General features: G+C 46.0%; 1 long non-coding RNA gene across 1 annotated transcript in view; it reads right to left on the reverse strand.

Annotated features, from left to right (window-relative positions):
• Positions 1 to 6,212: 6,212 nt before the first annotated feature.
• The window catches only part of LOC138265225 (uncharacterized), a 57,589-nt gene continuing 41,988 nt past the window's right edge, over positions 6,213 to 21,813 (reverse strand). The window contains exon 3 of the long non-coding RNA XR_011199315.1: positions 6,213 to 6,540. This is a non-coding gene — a long non-coding RNA (uncharacterized lncRNA). The remainder of the gene's footprint in view (positions 6,541 to 21,813) is intronic.

Consider the following 21,813-nt stretch of genomic DNA (forward strand, 5'->3'; position numbering starts at 1 on the left):
CACAACCTCAGCATCCTCTCCTACGTCGACGACACCCAGCTCGTCCTCTCCCTTACTAAAGATCCACACACCGCCAAAGCCAACCTCCACGAGGGACTGAAATCCATTGCCGAATGGATGAGAAACAGCCGCCTGAAACTAAACTCTGACAAGACGGAAGTCCTCATCCTCGGACGCTCCCCCTTGGCCTGGGACGACTCTTGGTGGCCCACCGCACTGAGCCCCCCACCTACTCCAGCCAATCACGTACGCAACCTCGGCTTCATCCTTGACTCCGCTCTCACCATGTCCAAACAGGTCAACGCAGTCTCCTCCTCCTGCTTCAACACCCTCTGCATGCTCCGTAGAATCTACAAGTGGATCCCAACGAAAACCAGAAAAACAGTGACCCAAGCCCTCGTCAGTAGCAGACTTGACTACGGCAACGCACTCTACACAGGCATCCCAACAAAAGACATCCAACGACTCCAACGCATCCAGAACGCTTCCGCCCGCCTGATCCTCAACATACCCCGCCAATGCCACAACTCCCACCACCTGAAGGACCTCCACTGGCTCCCCGTGGACAAGAGGATCACCTTTAAACTTCTCACCCACGCGCACAAAGCACTCCACGATGCCGGACCCGCCTACCTGAACAACAGACTCAACTTCTACGTCCCCCCGCCAACTCCGCTCTGCCAACCTATCCCTCGCCATCGTTCCCCGAATCCAGCACAAGACCTCCGGCGGAAGATCCTTCTCCTACCTCGCCGCCAAGACCTGGAATTCACTCCCGACCTCCCTGCGCCAGACCCAGGACCTCCTCACCTTCAGGAGACTCCTCAAGACGTGGCTCTTCGACCGATAGCAGCTACCCTCCCCTCCCCCCCTCAGCGCCTTGAAACCCTAACGGGTACATAGTGCGCTTTACAAATTTTATGATTGATTGATCTACCGTAGTTAGTGAGACACCATCAACAATTGGGCTGTTAATTCCTTTAGACAGGGAACTCAAGTAACAGGCTTAAGTAGTGATCAGCTTTCATTTGTTACATCTCGATAAGTGCTCAAATGTACTCATGATAGATCTGCTAAACATAAGTACGAGATCTTTTGATCTGATGGCACTTCTTATGATGTCACTTCCTGTGACGTCATGGGTCATGATGCCACTTCCTGTAATGTCATGCGTGATGTCATCACTGTGATGTGATTTGCATGTGCCTTACTTGGTTAGTCCCCCGTTTCTTTTTTTTAGGACTTGTGCCCTGGTACTAGGGGTGTATTTATTTACACTGGGTGGGTGGAGTTACTCCACCACTTAACTTCGTTTCTCTCTTGCTTGAGGTGGAGTTAAAATTAAAACAAATGGCTGTGGCAAGGGCATAAGGGACTATGGATAATGAGACTTTCTGGTTGTAACCAGGCATTATCATTTCTTGACCACGTTACTGCTGTCAGGTTTAAAAGCACGCAAGGCATGTTGTCGATTCTGCAACCAGGGAGAACAAATCAGTGCATAGTCACTGCGACACGTACTGGTCATAAAGATGAAATACTTAAAGAGATAATATGGAGTAGAAGAAACAGACAAGTGTACTTTTCGAGGCAATACAAATATCTATTGACAATTAGAAAAATACAATGTTATATGGAACGGAAAATCCCTTTTGCCATAAAAAGAAGCAGAGCACAGTACATAAATCTATTAAGGTACCCAAACAGAAGTAATTTAACGGTGGATACTTTTGTTATCTACGTTTATTAATTTCACACAGACAACTGTGACTACTTTTATTGTTTACATTTATCATTTTCGCAAAAAGACGAAGATGACTACTTTTATTATTTCATTTTCATTTAAAAAGCAATCCCACATTAGGCAGCTCCTCCAAGCTCCTAAACTTTTCTGGAGGAACCAAAAACTCAGTCGGAAGAATGGATGGTTGCTTTCAACATTTATATCCTAGGGTTAGGAGGTGAAAGGTAAACTGATGACAGAAAACAAGTTACGTTATTGCATTCTCTGGACAAGGAGGGTTTAGGAATTGACCACATATTGCCATTTATAAACGCTCATGAAGGGGGAGATAATTTGATTCTGCAAAAACTTCTTTGAGGCAGCTAGAGTTCTACTTTGGTGAAAAAAATGTCATCCTACAGCGTGACAAGTTGTTTTGCAGAGTACTGCAGAAAAATGAAACTATTGATAGTTATGTCACGATTTTAAGAGCATTGCTGTTAAATTGTGCATTCAGAGGCAACCATGAAAATGATGAATATATGTGTAAGCAGATGAGGAAGCACACGTCCAACAAAAACATTCAAGAAAACTTATGGAACACAAGTAATCCAACACTTCGGCAGGCTCTTGACATAGCTAGCTATAACATTGAAATGTGTGAGAATAGTGAATGAAAACACAAGAAATACATGTTACAACGATAAAGGAATCTGATGAAAGTGAAGTGGTAAGTAAATCAATTAGTAACATTCACAGTAAACCATGAAAGAATAAAAGAGTTACAATGATAAACCTAGACCCATATTTCCACCTGAGAATGAATGTTTAAGATGTAGAAGCATGAATCACGAGGAAAATGCCCGGCTAGAAGTGTTACGGGTAGTAAATGTAAGAAATTGGGCCATTACGCATTAATGGCCCAGCACCAATAGTACAAAATATAAATGTAGCACGAAGATGAATAAAATCCTGAGAATGATTCATTTCATGTGCTTCGTATTGTAAAGGATGAAACAAGTTTAACTATGGAGCAGCAAATGAGTATGAATGATTTGGACAGAGAGAGGTAAAAAAATAAAGATGCCAAATGGGACATACTTTGTAGATGGAGCACATTTTCAAATGCTAATCCACTCAGGTGCTCGATACATCACAATATCCTTAGAAATGTTTCTAAAATATTAGGCATTGGGCTCTAAGTGTATCATTTAAGCAGATATAAAGTTGAAAGTTCATGAAACATGTAGCGATAGATATAAAACATGTAGAGATAGAAGATAAGTGGGAGAGTGTACGAAGAACAGAAAGGTGCACCTTTGTAATGATTATATTCATCAAGATGCTCTGGGCATGCATTTGCATCCTGGTGCAGAGGAACAAGTATCTTTGGTAAGTCCATAATTAGATACGGATGACGTAGTGCAACGTTATGCAGAGGTGTTTACAGATAAGCTAGGGAGACATAGATGGTTCCAACACAAAATACTATTGTGCAGAGGAGTTCAACTGAAGGTGCATAAAGTCAGGAATCTTCCATTACTGAATATAAATGAGATATTGTCCACAGTAGGTAAAGACAAATGGTTTTCCAAAAAAGATTTGTCATATACTTACCATCAGATCGTTGCATCCTGCATCCCAACACCTGACATCTTTTGTTACACCATTCAACGCTTATCAATTCTTTTTAATTCAAGTGCCTGTCACTTGGGTTGGCATCTGCGTCCTTGGTCTTTCAGAGGTTAGTACCCAATTCATTTAAAGAAGTACAAGGGGTATGTTATTTTCAAGATGATATATTAGTCTTCGCTAAAAATTTGAACAGAGTATTAGGAATCTCGCATGACCATGGACAGACAGGAAAAAAATGAGAAATTTAAGTTGAATGTAAATAGTGTTGCATATTTAGGTCATAGAATTGACGGAGAAGGGATGAATCCAAAAGTCAAGCTTGTGGATGATATTTTAAATGCAAGTGTACCCAGAAATTGATGACCGACTAAGATCACATTTAGGGGTGATACAATTTTATAGTAAATTTGTTCAAAACTTTTCAGACAAAACAAAGAACATGAGAGTTACGAAAAATGAATGAGATTTGAAAGGAACAAAATGTATCAACATGAGTTTAATTGCATCAAACAAGATATTGCACATTTGGATGCTGTTAATGTGATCAGCAGAACACTTATAACTACAATATGGACTTGGAGCCCTTTTAAGTCAAGTGCAAAATAGAGAAGAAGTTGATATCACATATGCTTCTTGTACTCTTTTGGGTTGTGAACAATGTTGCTCGCTTAATGAGTGAGGGACACTAGCTATATTTTGGGCTATAAAACATTTTCCAACATGTGCCGAATATCATTTGTGGTATGCTCTGACCATAAACCTTCAATTCATTTATTAACTACCACAAGATCTGTTTTAGTATCTACCAGGATTGCAAGATGGTGGGTGTTAGAAAGTGGGTTATTGGGTGACTGGGTGTGAGCCCTGGTCAAGCAGCAACCAAAATCCTAGTCAGGATAGGTGTCAGGCCCCCCTAAATTAACTCACCCTCTGGTAGCTTGGCACAGAGCAGTCAGACTTAACTTAGAGGCAATGTGTAAAGTATTTGTGCATGTGCAACACTTCAAACAGTAAAACAGTGAAAACACCACACAAAAAGATGCAACACCTGGTTAGAGAAATATAAATACATTTAATAAATAAAACAAGACCAAAACAACGAAAATCCACTATGTAGAACTTGAGTTATGAATTTTAAAGAAGAAATTGTAAAAAAGCGCTTAGAAGCAAAAAGCGCCAATCAGGGCTATCTGATCGCGCCGAACCGGGACAAAACCAAAGGTTCAGGCCGGCTGCAATTAAGTACCTTAATCCTGGTGGCAAAAGCATTGCATCGGTTCCAAACCATGCTGTTGAGGAGATGCGTTGATATTCCCTATGTAGCGACGGCGATATGTCACTGACGAGATGCGGTGGAGTTCGATTGCAGGTTCTGGCTGCATTGACATCAACGTGATGCTTCAAATCCGATGAGCGCAGTGGCTGCAAAGTGGAGTGTTGTCGTCAACTAGGCTGTTGGTGACGAGGATGCGTCAACCTTGTGCCGAAGGAAGCACCAAAGGCGATGCGCTGGTTCTGTCCTTCGCAATGGCAGAGATGTATTGATTCTGCCCCCGCAGAAGAGGATGCATCTATTCTGCTGGTGCAAGAACCTTGGGTCCACCTACAAGGGCCTAGAACTGGGCTAGTACCACTTGACATGACAGACTCACATATGGCAGAGCCCAGGTGCAGGACTAGGCTGGTTGGAAATCTGTTATGTCCCAGAGACTTCAGATCAGGAGGCTAGTCAGCTAGCCCTTGGAGTTACTCTGGGGTCTGGGTTGAAGATATGCAGGTCCAGTCCTTCTCGCTCCCAAACAAAGCCCAGCTGTAACCCCACCCCAGACATGTGAGCAGAAACAGGCAACAGGCACCAAATGGCTAAAGTAAGAAAATGCCAACTTTCTAAAAGTGTCATTTTCAGAATCACAATGTAAATTTCGACTTCACCACAACTTGTGATTTTAAATTGTGATTCTACAGGCAGCAAACTTGAAAAACGTATCTCTTAGACTGCGAATTACCCTCATAAAATGTAATAAGCTAATCAGATTGTCTATGGGAGAGATAGGCCTTACAATAGTGAAAAACAACTTTGGGAGTTTTCCACTTCCAGGACATGTAAAACTTGAAGGTACATGACCTACCTTTTACGTATAGTGCACCCTGCCCCCTGGGCTGTCCACGGTCTACCCTAGGAGTGATTTACATGTATGAAAAGGGAAGGTTTAGGCCTGGCAGGGAAGGTTTAGGTCGACATGGCAGTGTAAAACTGCACATTCAGGTTCTGCAGTGTCAGGCCTGAGACATAGTTAAGGGCTACTTAAGTAGGTGGCACAATTAGTGCTGCTGGCCCACTAGTATCATTTAATTTACAGGCCCTGGGCACATGTAATACACTTTACTATGGACTTTTAAGTAAATTAAATATGCCAGTTGGGTGTAATCCAATATCATCATATTTCAGGGAAACAGCACAAGCCCTTTAGCTCTGGTTTGCCAAGGATGCCAGGTCTAACCGTGGGCTTACATGGAAGATTTTAATTCCACACTTCAATTCTTATCTAATAAAAAATGCAATTCAGCAGTTCCATGATCTAGGCTTACAGTCAAGCAAGGATGGTGTAATAATTCAGAATTGCATGCAGATCAGTATGGATGGGTTGCAGCTATGGAAAATGCAGATGTGGGTACGATATGTGAGGATGAATAGAAACAGGCAGTCAAAGACAATGTAGATTTTCCTAGTAATTTATGAAGGAAAGTCTTAATTTTATTAAAGACACGGAGGCGAGTATTATGCATTCTTTTCTTACTTTATTAGAATAGCAGCTGTCAAGAACTACAGCTCCCAAAAGGCTCAGCAACAGGATAGCCAATGGGAGCAAAAAAGTAGGCATGTACTGGACCAATAGAGAGCCACCAAGGACCATAGAGACCACCCTTGACTGCAAGCAGCCCCCTTTTCTTGAGTGAGCAGGTCAAACAGAGTCATGAAACAAAGGAAAAATTAATTCTATAATTGCCAAAGCGAGAATGAAAGATAGCAAGTCTTGACAACAGGAAACAATCCAGGCGAAACGTGGAGGAGAGCAAAAGTCTTGAGGAACTAGGATTTGAGGATACTGAGGCCCAGCACCGGAAGTAGCGGCTGTAGAAAGTCTGACATCATCCTGATGAAGGAGGCAATGCTGGAGTTGCTGGGAGGGAAAGAAAAATACATATTAGTAGAAGTAGCGGTGGGACTACTACTCACCTCCATGTCTTTAATAAAACTAAGACTTTCCTTCATAAATTACTAGGAATATCTACATTTTATGTCAAGACCGGAGGCTCTTATTATGCAAGTTTAAAGCTTTTCAATTACCAAAGAAGTTGCAGTTTTAACAGTTTTACAGTAAAACGTTTTAAAAACATTATCATTAGACCAATCAGCCGACCTGAGAATGTCTCCTAAACTGGAGCCCAAAGAGAAAGCTTTAGAAGCCATGGCTCCCCTGGAAGAATGGACCCCAAAGGAGGAAATATCTATGCCCGCTAAGGACATAACCCATTTGACCCAACGGGCTAACATAGCTGAAGAGACTGGTTTATGGGGCTTACGAAAGGAAATTCGAAGTTGGTGGAGAGAGGACATTCTGAGGTTAAGAGTTCTTTTTTCATATTCGTTTAGACAGAGACCCCCACAGAGTTTTGGTTTGTTAGGGAAAAAGGGATAGAAGACTGAATGCAGATTGGTTTTTGTGCGTTTTGAAATATGAAATAAAACACCTGTAGGCCTAAATTGGCGAGGGGAAACGTCTACGGATTTAACATCCGAGACACATTTAATAGAGATTAAACACAACAACATTGTAAGCTTAGCAGAAAGCATTTCCAGAGAAAGGTCCGGATTATCCGGCCATGAAAGGAAAAAATTTAAGACAAGGGATACGTCCCATTTGTAAGAGTATTTGGAAGCAGGAGGTTTCATCAGTTTTACCCCCTCCAGGAAGGCAACAGATTAAAGGATGTTCTCTGACTGGTTTGCTGTTTATATGACAATGATGCATGGAGATAGCAGATCCATAGAGATTTATAGTTCTGTAAGACTTACCTGAACTAGCCTGGGCCGCTAAGAAGTTAATGATTAAGTTTAGATCTGTTGAAAAGGGATTGATAAATTTTCCCACACACCAGCATGACCACAGAGACCAGGCTGATCTGTAGGCTTTCTTTGTGCCGGGAGTCCAGGTGTTACTAATGAGTTCTGAAGCCTCTGCCGAAATAGGTGTGGTTTGTTGGGCCATCCTGAGACCCTCCAACCTGAAAGAGTTAACAAATTGCTGAGAATTAGATTGTGGGGAGATCAGGACAGATCTAGGAGGACAGACGGGAAAACTGGGAGAAGATGAGGAAAGTCTGTCGATAATTCGAGAAGTGGGGGGAACCAAACCTGGGAGTGCCAGAAGGGAACCACGATGGCCAGAGAGGCTTTCTGACATCTGACTTGAGGTAGAACTCTGTTGATTAAAATGAACGGTGGAAAAGCATAGTTGAACGATTGGGACCAATCCTGAAGAAAAGCGTCTGTTGACATTGCCAGCGGATCGGGGCGCCAACTGAAGAAGAGCGAAAGTTGGGAATTGAGCCGAGAAGCAAAGAGATCTATGCGAAAGGAACCCCATTTGTTCAGAAGCTTTTGAAAGACTGATGGATGAAGTTTCCAATCGCTGGTATCCTTGAGATGGCGGGAGTGCCAATCCGCTATAGAATTCTGGGAACCTGGTAGATACACTGCAAGGAGAGAAAATTTGTGGGATAGACAGAATTTCCAAAGGCTTTTGGCTAGAAGAGCCAAAGGCTTGGATCTGGTTCCCCAAGATGATTTATGTATCGGACTGCCGATATGTTGTCCATGTGAAGGGGAGGAGCCAAGATGGCGGCCGGGAAGGACGCTTGATTAAGCGCTCCTCTCGGGCTCGCCCCGAAAAAAATTGCGGGGCGCTCCTGGGGCGCCGCTGCCATATCCCTGCGGCGGGATCCGCTTCTGTGGCCGCTCTCCGCCTACTGACGACTCCAGGTGCGATCGGGCGGCCGGGCTGAGGTGCTGTTGCGGTGCGGACCGGAGCTGAAAGCTGCGGCCGCCATCTTGTCGGCCGCGCCGGGCTGGTCGCGGCTCCGGATTCTGGAGGAGAGGTGGGTGCACGGAGCCGGGAGCGACCCACCTCGCGAGGGCGTTAAGCCCATATTCTTCTCGGCTCCGCCCCGGGCGGCCCCCCCCCCCTCCTCGCCAGGATATCGGACATAGGGGCTCTCCCCCCCTTCCACCAGGCGAGGGGAGCTCCGAGGAACTGTGGCGTGCCGCGGCTGGGGGCGAGTGATGAGAGGCGCCTCCCCCCCCGCGGCAGGCCTTGTGGGAGTATTACAACTGGACTGGGGCAATTTGCTCCGTGAGTGGGTCGGGATCCGCGCCCTGGACCCCTCCGGATGCTCCACAGGGCTGTGAGTCCTGCCGGGCGGCTGTGAGCTCGGCCACAGCAGTTGCGCCCTCTCCAGGAGGCCGCTGGCGTTGTCTTCCCCTGTGGTGGGGTTTACCTGATTGGAGGTACTGACGGTGAGACGGGTGCACGGCGAGGGAAACTGGGAGTCGTTGCCTTTGCCTTGCGCCGGCTACCCCCTCCCGCCCACAAGGGGGGATGAAGGTCGGGTGACGAATCCTCATGTGGGCCACTGGGGGTGCCTCCTCTATCTCGTGCCTGTTTACGCGCTGCGCCCGCCCCGGGAGTCGACTTCGAGCCTGCAGCTGGATACCGAGACCACCACAGACGTGATCCGTGCAGGGTCAGTCAGGATCAAGCTGAGCCATATCCTTTGTTCAATGGTGCTGACCTACGCTGCAGGGTGGAACAGCGCTTAACGAACTGTGCGGGCCCGCAACACACTAAGCTTTGGATTGCCACTCACCTACTTCACACCGAAGAGGGCCTAGAGACTGGAGCTGGATACCGACTGGGGGCTTGTGGCGCGCGTGTGGAACTAGCGACGGGAGGCACTGGATCGCCTGAATAGGTTTTCGTTAAGAGGACCACCAGCAGGGCCGAAGCCCAAACACTGAAGTTTGCATTGGCGTTGCTCCGCGGGGAATCGTATGCCCTCCTCGCTTGCTGGGCCCAGATAACGCAGGTTAGCGCGTGATTTTTGGAGGAATCAGGCCGCAACAGATAAGTCAAAAGGGCCGGTAGGCCCAAATCAGCTAAAAACCAGGACCGGAGCACGCAAGGCCTGGCGCCCGGAGATCAGCAGCATACGCCCTCTCTGCAGTCGCTGGAGTCCACGCTCATGTCCCATTCCTCACAATTCGAGAAAGTTCTGCAAGCAATCATGGACACTAAAACTTCACTGGAAACCAGGATAGACACGGTATCGCAAGATCTGAACATCCTCAGAGTAGACCATGGCAAACTATCTGATAAAATGAAGACAACGGAGGCGGCGCTAAGTGAACTGGCCCCCACGGTAGCGGATAATCAAAAACAAATTCTCCGCCTAGACGCAGAAGTTAAGTCACTGTTGAGAAGAGCGGAGGAGGCGGAGGGCAGATCCCGCCGCAATAACATACGGTTTCTCGGTTTTCCAGAAAAATCTCTGGATCAAAGCTCAGAGCTCCTGCTGGAACACTGGTTAATTAAAGAGGTCTTGAATGGAACTCCATCCAAATTCTTTTCAGTGGAAAGAGCATACAGAATCCCCGGACGCCCCCCGGCCCCGGGCCAACCTCCGAGGCCACTGATAGCTAGGTTCCTAAACTTCAGAGACCGGGATACTATACTCCAACAGTTCCGCAGCAAAGGTCCATACAGGTATGAGGATTTGACTGTTCATGCTTATCCAGACTTCACTCAGGAAGTGCAAAGGCAACGCAATTCCTTCACCCAGGTCAAACAACGCCTCCGGGAGTATGACATAAAATACGCATTAATGTTCCCCGCTAAACTTCGTGTAATAACAGATGATCGCACCCATGTGTTCACCTCTCCGGAAGATGCCTGGACGTGGATGCATGCCAAAGGCTTCGCCCAACCACGCGAGGCATCTGGTGCTGACGTGAACTGGTCAACGACGAAACCCAGGAAACGATCTAAGAGGCACGCCAGGGGTCAACCCACGGAGGAACAGGCTGCAGAGGAGAGAGCCAGGGCCCTAAAAGAAACTCCCCTACTAACTCAAAACTCCTTTGAGACGCTAAGGTCCAATCCAGCGGAGGGCTCGGACTCGTTCAGCTCGGACTCTACATTAACGGAGGCATTGAGAGGCCCGGAGCTCACCCCCAGGTCCGCAGACGCACTCTGAACAAAAACCACTGAACTATCCCCTTAGGGGGGTCCAACCGCCACAGCCGGAGTACAGATCTGAACTTTGCTATTTTCTCCTGAAATAGTGGATCGCGTCACCTGAACTTCTGTATCCTTATGCGTTTGTCCTGGAGATAACTCCTTTATTCATATTGTGTGCGGCTGGCGGCGCGGAGCGGAGGGGGGATGGGTGGAGGGCCTTGCCCTGGGAGCGCCCCAAGCTAATTGCGGACCGTGTCTGCAGAAGGATGCGAGCCCCTAAAATGAGCCGCATCTGGATAGTACTATTGCTCCCCCGCAGTTATCCATACGGATACGCCTTAGCCTGCACCCACCATGGGTGTGTAGCCTGTTTCAAGTTCATAGTTGGGGTTGGGATCCAGTTGGGGAAGGAAAGAGGGTAATTATTAGTTCGTGCACTACCGGTCTGCTCACAACTCTGGACAAATGCCCGGCGGTGTGGGGCCCGTCCGCGGGGGCGGTGGGGACCCAGTGGGGCTTCCCGGGTTCCGGGGAGCAAGACATACATTCACAAACAGAATATGGCCCAATCCATAACCCATAGCACATACAAATATGACATAATCACCTGGAACGTCAGGGGACTGGGGACACCGGCCAAGAGGGCCAGGGTGCACACACGACTCAAACGCCATGGTACACATATTGCAATCCTACAAGAGACTCACTTGCGGGACCCAGACCTGCAGGATCTACGTAGTAAGTGGGGAGGTCAGATAGTGGGCACATCCTACTCATCCTTTGCGAGGGGGGTACTCATATGGATAGCAGGAAGTGTCCCCTTCACTCAAACATCGCACAAGATAGACCACGAGGGCAGGTATGTGGTGGTGGAGGGCAAGCTGGACGGCAAACAATTGTCAATTATAGGGGTATACGCTCCCAACAGCGCACTGCCTGAGTTCCTGAGTACACTCACTCCAGCGTTATTAACGAACCCCGAAGCACCCGCCATATGGGGAGGAGACTTTAATTGCACGCCAGATCCAGCATTAGACAGGTCAAACCCCCCCACACATTCAATAGTCAATAGACACCTTAGCCGCCCACTATCGACATGGGCTAGTAACATGAGCCTTCATGATATATGGCGCATGAAACACCCACGACACAGGGAGTATTCATTTTACTCAGCACCACATAAGGTACACACTAGGATAGATTTGATGTGGGGCACTCAGGAGATTTGCACAGGGATTAGCGGAACAGAATATCTAGCCAAGACACTATCAGATCACTCACCGCTTAATATAGCCTTGGACTGGGGCAGGAAGCACCAGGCTATTCCAACATGGAGGCTACAAGCGGAAGCATTATATGACCCTGCATTTACAGACTCACTGAGAACAGCGCTAAAACAGTACTGGGAACTAAACACCGCCACCACAAAATCAAGAGCAATGGAGTGGGACGCACACAAAGTAGTGATCCGTGGATATTGTATTTCCGCTACATGGGGGGTGAGGCGCACACTCCACGCAGAGGTTAGCAAGCTGGAGAAGAAATTAAGAGTACTAGAAAACGCGGTCGCTCGCAATGAAACGCCATATATGGCTCTGAAGGAAATGCGCGCGGAACATGCAAAGGCTGATGCCACATTACGTCTCCACGACCACAGACACCACGTGGCTAGGCTACAGTCGGAAGGCGACAGATCTGGTAGGCTGCTCGCGTGGCTGCTGCGGGAGGACCGGCGGTGCCCTCCAATAGGGGCAATAGGAACAGGCGCAGGCGTAATAGCTAACACGCAGGCCAATATAAATGAGGCGTTCAGGGAATATTACACACAATTATACACCAAAAGCACATCAAGCACCATCCAACAGCTTGTGTCCTTTCTAGCAGACTCCCCTCTGCCCCAATTAATGCACGTCGACAGAGAGACACTAGAAGCTCCCATCACATTAGGGGAACTTAATAAGGCCCTCGAACAACTACCTAGGAATAAAGCCCCAGGCACAGACGGCCTGCCATCAGAATACTACTCTACTTTTGCGACACACCTTAACACACATCTCCTAAAAACGTTCGAAGAAGCAGAGAACAACGGCATCCTGCCCCCCTCAATGAGAGAGGCAATGATAGTGGTCCTTCCAAAGCAGGGGTGTGACCCCACGGACGTCAGGTCTTACAGACCTCTCTCACTATTGAACCTAGACTGTAAGATACTTGGCAAAATCCTGGCTAATAGACTAGCGCCCTACATGCATATCCTGGTACATGATGACCAGAATGGTTTCATCCCGAAACGTAACACCTTCCTAAATATCCGGAGGCTGCTCAGTGTGATGGGAGATACCTCCCCGACCGCACTCGAGGAAGTGGTGATATCGCTTGACATAGAAAAAGCGTTTGATACATTAGAATGGGACTTCCTGTTTGCCATCATGCAGTTATTGGGTATTGGTCTGAAATTCATAAACTGGGTACGTATTCTGTACACTGCCCCACAGGCTAGGGTAAAGACGGGAGGAGTAATATCAGAAATCTTTCCGATTAGCAGGGGAACAAGACAGGGCTGCCCCCTGTCCCCCCTCCTGTTTGCTTTAGCGATGGAACCACTAGCTGTACGTGTCCGGGCCAAAAAAGAAGAATGGGGGGTATCAAGGAACAGCATTCTCCACTCCATATCATTATACGCAGATGATGCCTTGATATACATACGCAGAGTGGAGGACTCGCTGGCCCCAGTGATGTCGCTACTTTCCGAGTTCGGAAGGGTATCTGGTCTAATAGTTAACTGGGGGAAATCCTGTATATTCCCACTAGCTAGCTGGCCCCCTGCGAGGCAGGAGAGCGCCCCATCAGGCCACTTAAAATGGTGCTTTGACACATTTAAATACCTAGGGATCAACGTCTATCACAAGGCGGAAGATCTAAGGGATGGAAATTTGGGGAAAGCGGTGTCCTCGGTTAAGAGCTCAATACGCTTCTGGAATAGGTTACCACTCTCACCACTGGGTAAAGTGGCTATAGCAAACATGTTGTTATTACCTAGACTGTTGTATTATTTTGCGGCCCTGCCAATCAATATCCCCAAAAGCTTTTTTGTCGGCTTGAACTCCATTTTGTTACAGCTGGTGTGGGGTGAGGGCAGAAGGCGGGTTGCACTTACCACGCTGCACTATCCGGTAGCAATGGGTGGACTGGGCGCCCCAAATTTTGAGCTCTATTCTGCGGCCGCACAGCTGCAGTGGATCTTAAATTGGCTCCATAGACCCAGCTCGGCAGAAACCATATGGCTGCAATCCCAACTCCAGATCGCTCCCGTACTAGTGTGGCTGCTGGACAAGCAGACTAAAAGCACATGCACAAATCCATTGATGATAGTGGCACACACATAATGGAGGAAGTATATCCAAAAGGGAATTAAAAAACTACCCTACTCACCACTCCTCCCATTGGATCGGCTCCCCGGGTGGGTGGAAGCCGGCTCATATTCACCTACAACTTGGTCAGACGCGGGTATAAGCACAGTAGGAGACTGTTTCGAGGAAGGGAAATTAATGACTTTCGAAGCTATACAGGCCCTCACAGACATCAATCCGGGGCAATTCCTGGCATACCACGCGATATGCCATGCAATCAGGAAAACGTGGGCAACTGGCGACGCAGAGCCTGACATCTCAGTCACCCTGCACCACATGCTGAACTGGGATCCCCAAGGAAAAGCAGTCTCAAACCTTTATAAACTTTTGAACAGACCCCCGGAAGTTAACCTGCAGAAAGCTAAGGAGAGGTGGAATACCGTATTGCCCACTCCAATATCAGAGACAGAATGGTCAAGAGCTCTGTCCCATACACGCGAGGTCTCAAGAAACCCCAGATTTAGGTACACACAATTCAATTATTTACATCAGACATACTTGGCGCCGGCCAGGATTAAGCGCATGTTCCCCGGCTCGGACCCAGCCTGCCCCAGATGCAACACACCAACAGCACAGTTCTATCATATGGTCTGGGAGTGCCCGCGGTTGGGGGTGGGGGGGTGGGGGGGGTGGTCACAGCCCTAGCGGAAATCACGGGGCTCAACCTGGACGCGAATCCCAAATCCTGTCTACTCGGACTAAGGACCAGGTCGAAAAGAAATAAACACTTGCATAGATTTGTGGATCTAGCGTATGTATGTACAAAAGATTGATAGCTATGAACTGGAAGGCTCGCAACACACCTGACTTAAAAGCCTGGCTTGCCCTCACGCTACGCTGGGCTCGCGCTGAGCATCAGGTATTAACAAATTTAGCTCGTAGGGGACTGCGGCAGGCGGGCTGTGAGACCTGGGGTGTATTGGTGTCCAGGCTAGAAGCCAAAAACGATGAAAGACCCCCCTGAATCACTGTTGGCTGGACCCATCTGGAAAGCCGTGGGCTCATCCCCCGGCAGAAAGACATCACCACATTTGGGGAAGCACATATATCCATCATTAATGCCTCGCCAACATGATTAGCACAGCAGCCCCCCCCCCCAATACATGTACGCAATAGCACCAAGAAGCCTGCACACTCAACCAATAGTCACCAGCGTTGCGCTCCACTGTGCCATTCCCTTCCCCCTCGTCCCACCCCCCCCCGGGTTTCTCTGCCCCCCCGCCCTCGCGGCACTGTGGGCCCCTGCCGACAGTGGCAACAGAATTACAATTGCAATTGAACGCCTCGTCTATTGCGGCAGCAACTCCGGAAGAGTTGGATGGAAGAAACATACCGGGTAGTGCACACAAGTTTCTAGGTGTTTTGTTATACATATCGTTCTTTATACGGGAAAGCCAGACGGCAAACTGCAACCAATGACAAATTGTTATTAATGTTTGTATATGCAAGTAAATGTATGGCTTTTGTTTTGAAAAATCAATAAAAAATATATTAAAAAAATAAAATGTTGTCCATGCGAAGAAGGATAGAACACTGAGCCTTGTTTTTTGTAAAACTTTAGATCCCAAAGGAGCCTGGAAGATTCTGCATCTAGTTATATGAGGTCGGAAAAAGCGAGACCTTTGCGAAGGTGTAGATTTGTAGATGTTGAAGGGTGCGGTAGTGAAGAGGGCCTGGAAAAATGGCCTAAATCGAGGAATAAAGAAGACCTACCACTCTTGCTAGAGATCTGAGTATAATTAGGTCTTTTTGGAGCGTTAGAAAAAGCTCTTTTTTGATCGAAGAAACCTTTGAGGGAGGAAGATGGAGAGTAGCTGAGAAGGAATCTATTTGAAACCCTAAAAACTCTATTTGTTGAGAAGGGGCCACCATGGACTTTTCTGGGTTTATAAGAAAACCGGGATACATGAGAAGAGAACTTGTGATATGAGAGTGGAGAGATGACACATCCTGATGCATGATGAGAATATCGTCCAGGTAAATTATGAGTCTGATACCTAGAGATCTGAGGTGAGCTACTACCGGTTTCAACAATTTTGTGATACACCAGGGGGCAGAAGAAAGACTGAAGGGAAGGGAGGAAAACTGATACGTTTTTGAGAGCCATTGAAATTGTAAGAATTTCCTGTGAGATGGATGAATAGGAATGGGCAAATAGGCATCTTGAAGATCTAGTCTGACTAGCCAGTCGTTTCGAAGTAAAGTGTCCCTGAGATGGACTATAGTTTCCATTTTGCAATGACGATATACTACGAATTGGTTGAATGATTTGAGATTGATTACTGGTCTTAGTTTTTTGTTCTTCTTGTGAACAAGAAAGAGGGAGCTGATGAATCCCGACGGATCGGGAATGGAAGCTTGAATTGCGTTTTTGTCAAAAAGCGACTGAACCTCTGTGGTAATGAGAGAAGACATTAGATGAGAGAATTTTGGAGGAGGAGGGAGAAAGAATTGAAAAGGAGGGGAATATAGTTCGATGCGATAACACTGGACTGTATCTAGAACCCAAGGATCTGAAGAAATTACGCAATTTTGGGATGAAATATTTTAATTGCCCTCTGGTTCTGGAATAACGTTGTCCACAATTACGGAAGCCTCTGGTCCTCTGAGGATAGAATTGAGGTTTGCATCCTTGATTGTTAGAGTAGTTATAGGAGCCTCTTGTGCCTTGGTTTCGGTAGGTGTTGCTGGTAAAGCGGCTCCTGCCTCTACCGGGCCGAGCAAAAACACGCTGGTTGAATACCTTCTTCAAAGATTGTTGCGCTTTGTCAATCGAGGAGAAAGTAGTAACATAACGGCTGAGGTCCTTGATGAAAGAATCCCCAAAAAGTTTTCTGTCGGCCTGAATGCCAGGATCAAGGGAAGCTAGGTTAGCCAGCTTAGGATCCAGCTTTAGCAGTAGACCTTTTCTCCTCTCGTGAATAATAGCTGAATTAGCGTTTCCTAAGAGACAGAAAGCTCTTTGGATCCAGAGAGAAAGGTCTGAAGGGTTAATAGATGAGTCATCCAGCCTGGCTGCCTCCACCAGGTCGAAAATATGGGCCAGAGGGCCCACCACGTCAAGGAGTTTGTCCTGGCAGGTTGTCCAGGCCTTGTCAACCCCTTTACTGGGATCCTTACCGAACTTGGTGAAGAAAGTTATTAGTAATTGATTTATGGAGGGGGTAGCAGTAATGTTGGATGACAAGGAAGGTCTTGGACACTCAGATTTAAGTTTTGCGCTGGTTTGTTTGTCCAGAGGGTATGCGAAGACGGGGCGAAATATATTCACCCACATGAGCAGATGGAAGCCATTCGGTGGACTTGGGGTGATGGATTAGAGTGGGGTCAAACATCGGGACGCCATCGGAATCCACAATGGCAGAAGAAGCATCAGCCAGAGAGAGTTTAAGACGTTTAGTTGGAAGAGAGGAGGTTGAGAAACTTTCGTCAGGAATATCAGAATGATATAAATCAACCATGTCATCATCATCTGTGTCCAAAATGTTAGAAATAACAATCTTTTTTGGCGCATCATCAGTATTTTTTAATTTGAATTTGCCTTTGGAATGAAAGGTAGAATAGGCGTTAAGATTTTTTGAGGTATTCCCCTCCTTAACTGGAGACGTGGGAGGAACCAAGTCCTCAATCTATTGTGAGGCAACCTCACTGGTCATTTCAGCGCCTTTAGAAATTCTCTTTAGAAACTGTTTACGTTTACTGCTTTCCCCCGCAAAATGGGCCAGAGAATTGGGCACCATGGTTTGACAGTATTCTCAATGTTTTTTGACATTTTTTCAATGGAAGCTTGTAAAGCATGTTTAACCAAGGACTGAATTAAAATATTCAAATCTTGTTTGAAGACCTCCTCGTCCTCATTTCATTCGGGCATGACAGGAGAACTGTCTGAATCCATGTAGGAAAAAGGAAACAGAAGGCGTGCTCAATAAACAGTTAAAGTAAAAATAAAGCACTCCAGGCGAGAAAAACAGGCAAGGTAAAGCACTCTCCTCAGGGGTGGGGATAACATAATAATAGCCAGTGAGGTGCGGAAGACACAGGGAGGCCGCACCTACAAGTGTAAACGACGACTGCAGAATTGTAACGCGGTCGGAAAGCAAGTTACGAGGAACGCGCTCCGAAAAGGAAGGTTTCTCATGGCACGGAGCGGTAACGGCAGTGAGAAAAAAGAGCGTGAAGCACGCTCGAACACAGATCCCAGAAGCAGAGATAACATGGAACGCGCGACGGTTAGAAAAACAACCGTTAGGTAGCGTGCGAGTAGGACGCCTGAGAACAAAGGAAGGGGGGGAACGGGGATAAAACGGCATCAGGAGCGCAAAATAGGCTATAGAAAAAGCGCTAAGGTTATTATTAAAACAAACATTGAAATAGCAAATATATCAAATATCTAACAGTATAATAGAGAATACAATAACGAAGAGTGGAAAATAAGAGTATTTATCTTGACTGTGAGCAGCAAGAAAAGAGGGCTGCTTGCAGTCAAGGGGGTACTCTGTGGTCCTTGGTGGCTCTCTATTGGTCCAGTATATGCCTACTTTTTTTTATTCAATTGGCTAGCCTGTTGCTGAGCCTTTTGGGAGCTGTAGTTCTTGACTGCTGCTATTCTAATAAAGTAAGAAAAGAATGCATAATAAGAGCCTCCGGTCTTGACATAAAAGTCTAAATTGTCTTTGACTAAATTCTAATTCTAAAATGTCAGCGATCAGTAACTGGGTTAGGGAAGGTTGACTGACAAACACTGAAGGATGAGAAACGTTTGCGAGTGTTAAGAATAATCTGAGTGAAAAGATGTATGAAGGTCTGGACCAGGATATTGGGATAGCCCCACAAGGTGTTGTGCGGTGCTAGTTTTAAGTACATCCAATTTAACATCTTGAACCAGGCATCCCTTAAACCTGCCTATATTAATAAAATACACCCAGAAGCTGATGCATCATGCCCTCGCTGTAAACGTTTGAATACTGATTTATTGTGTATCCTTGAGTCCTGCCCTTTGCTCCTCCCATATTGTTTGGGAGTCCTTGAGTTGCTGTAAAAAATGACAGGCTATTCGCTTACAAACTTCCCCGATGAGATTTTGCTGGGCTTATTTCCTCACCCTAAACTTGGGAAAGCCTCTACTAAGTTTCTTAATTTGTCTCTCTTAGCGAACTGCAGTGTTATGATTGGCTGGCAGAAGTCACTTCCACCGAATACTGAAGCCTGGGCCAAAGTCTCGCTCTCTTAGTTTCCATCTGAGAGTAACCAAACACAGAGAACGAGCTAGACTGAGAAAACCTTTCATAGCACAGGGATGGTATGCACTAGTAAAGGGATTTAAAACTTGTACCAAAGATTCTTGTACATTAAGGGCCAGATGTACGAAGCATTTTTCAAGACGCAAAGGGGCCGATTCACAGATTTTTGGGATGTACAAAGCCCAAACTGCGATTCGGTAACTTGTTATTGAATCGCAGTTTGGGTTTTGCGATTCGGTATTAGGAAAGGGCGTGTCAAGGACGTCCCTAATACCAAATCCAAATGGTATGTATGATTGTTTTGTGACCACGAATACGGTCGCAAAACAATCGCAGTTAGCACCAATTTCAAACTGGTGCTAACCCATACGCAAATGGGAAGGGGTCCTCATGGGACCCCTTCCTCTTTGTGAATTGGCAGCGAAAATATTTTGTCAGAGCAGGCAGTGATCCTATGGACCACTGCCTCCTCTGAAAAACTGAAAGGAAAACTGCTGCATTTAAAAAAAAAAAAACGGCTTTATTTAAAAGCAGTCACAGACATGGTGGTCTGCTGTCTCTAGCATGCCACCATCCATGTGAGGGCGGCCATTCCAATGGGGTCGCAAATTGCGACCTACCTCATGAATATACATGAGGTAGGTCATTTGCGACCCCATTGGGAATCGCAAACAGTATAAAGTACACTGTTGTACATCCGGTTTTGCAACTCGCAGTTTGCGAGTCGCAAAACCAGATCTTCGTACATGTGGCCCTTAGTTTCTGCCTGAGCCTTTCTTGTTTGTGATTGATGTCTTTGACTTTCTATCAAGGCTCTTCTAACTTCAGGGTCTGCCTGGGTGCTTATCTTTGGGTGGAAGGTATCCTAGAATTCAGAACCTTTCTCTGCTTGCTTGCGTATACCGCTGTAATGTAAACCGTTAAGCAAGTAACTGATCTTTCATATGTTTCCCTATGTTTAAGATGATGAAGACAACTGAGATGAAGCAATGAATGCTGTGGTGTGATGCAACAGGGCAATGAAGGCAAAGGAGCTGTGCTGCAAAGCGGAGCTGCATCTTATGTGTTGATGCTGCAGTTTAAGTGTGCCTTCTCTGATACAGCTCATCCAAATGTAGTAGAAGTAGTCGTAGTAAATGACTTTATTGCGGCTAAAAGCCCAAAAAAGTGCATAACACAAAAAAGATAAAATATACAAATTACACAGTACACAAGTTATATTCCTACCTTAATAAATACTAGCCAATACACACATCAAATAGAATAAAACCTTAAAGAAATATAAAAGTTAAAAACAAAGTTAAAAATACCCATCTAGGCATATAAAAAGGTTACACAAACCTTTAATGAATGCACCACACCATAAATAAATATCTGGATACAGAAAAAAACAAATAATTGCTGTAAATTAGTTTCCAGAATTCTAAGCACCTCTAGGTTCTGCAGGATGCCTAGGTTCCTACAAAGTGTAACCAGCCATTTAGGTCTAGGTTTCTTGTATACAAAGAATAAAGAGAACATGCGCCTCAGTCTCATCAACTAGGCTGCACGCAGGACAAATCATGCCCAATACACTGCCCCCTTATTAGTAAAGGTAAGCAAGGGCAAGGAGCCATGTATGAATTGTACATATAACTTTCAGGTTAGCACAGGTTATATTTCATATAAAAAGGGCTCAAATCCTCAAATATAAAAATCTAAGAGTCAGAGTACCTTGAATGAGTTCATTAAAAGTGCAGACAATTTGTGGTGCGTATAAGAATTAGCAAGGTCCTTCTGAGGGATAGATTGACAGGCTTCTGCAGGCTGCTCACACAGGCTGGCTTTACCCAAGCTTTTCAAAGTATCCTTAATATATCAGAGCCAAGGCATTTTCCTGCACCCAAATACCCTATAATCTCATACAGTCCCCTTCCATAGCTACTCAATTTGGGGGTGGCCCATATATACTTCATCCAAATGTTCTCATTGAAGTCTTCTGAAAAGCACACAGGCAGCAATTTTATATGGATTCCCCACTTGAATCTGGAATTCTCGCAAGGGTTGGCTCTCCGGCAGGCAAAAAGGAATATTCCCCTTAAATCTAGACTGACTTGCAGTTATTTGACTTGCACAGTGGTGACGTTTTATGTGCACTCTACCCATTGTTTTTGCCACAACTGCCAGGTATTCACTGAAGCCCTTGCCCGACAGAGGGCATTTCATGTGGTGTTGGGCCTTCTGTGTGCATTTGTAGTGATGAGGGGCAGGATGGCAAACTATAGGTAAGTGACAAGTAGAAGTGAAAATAAATGCCATGTCAAATTAAATTTCCTGAAGTGTAAATATTATCTATCACTTTTTAGACATTTGTAATGGAAATTATACTGAAAATGCACCATCTTAACACCATTTTCTATTCTATTCTATAATTCTATTCCATAAAGAATTTATGAAGCACATAGCTACCCATAGGCGTTCTAGCGCCGGGCGTGCAGCACAGGATAGGTCAGGGGGATTAGAGGGAGCTG

The sequence above is a fragment of the Pleurodeles waltl genome, chromosome 11 (genome assembly GCF_031143425.1).
Source record: "Pleurodeles waltl isolate 20211129_DDA chromosome 11, aPleWal1.hap1.20221129, whole genome shotgun sequence".
Lineage (NCBI taxonomy): Eukaryota > Metazoa > Chordata > Amphibia > Caudata > Salamandridae > Pleurodeles > Pleurodeles waltl.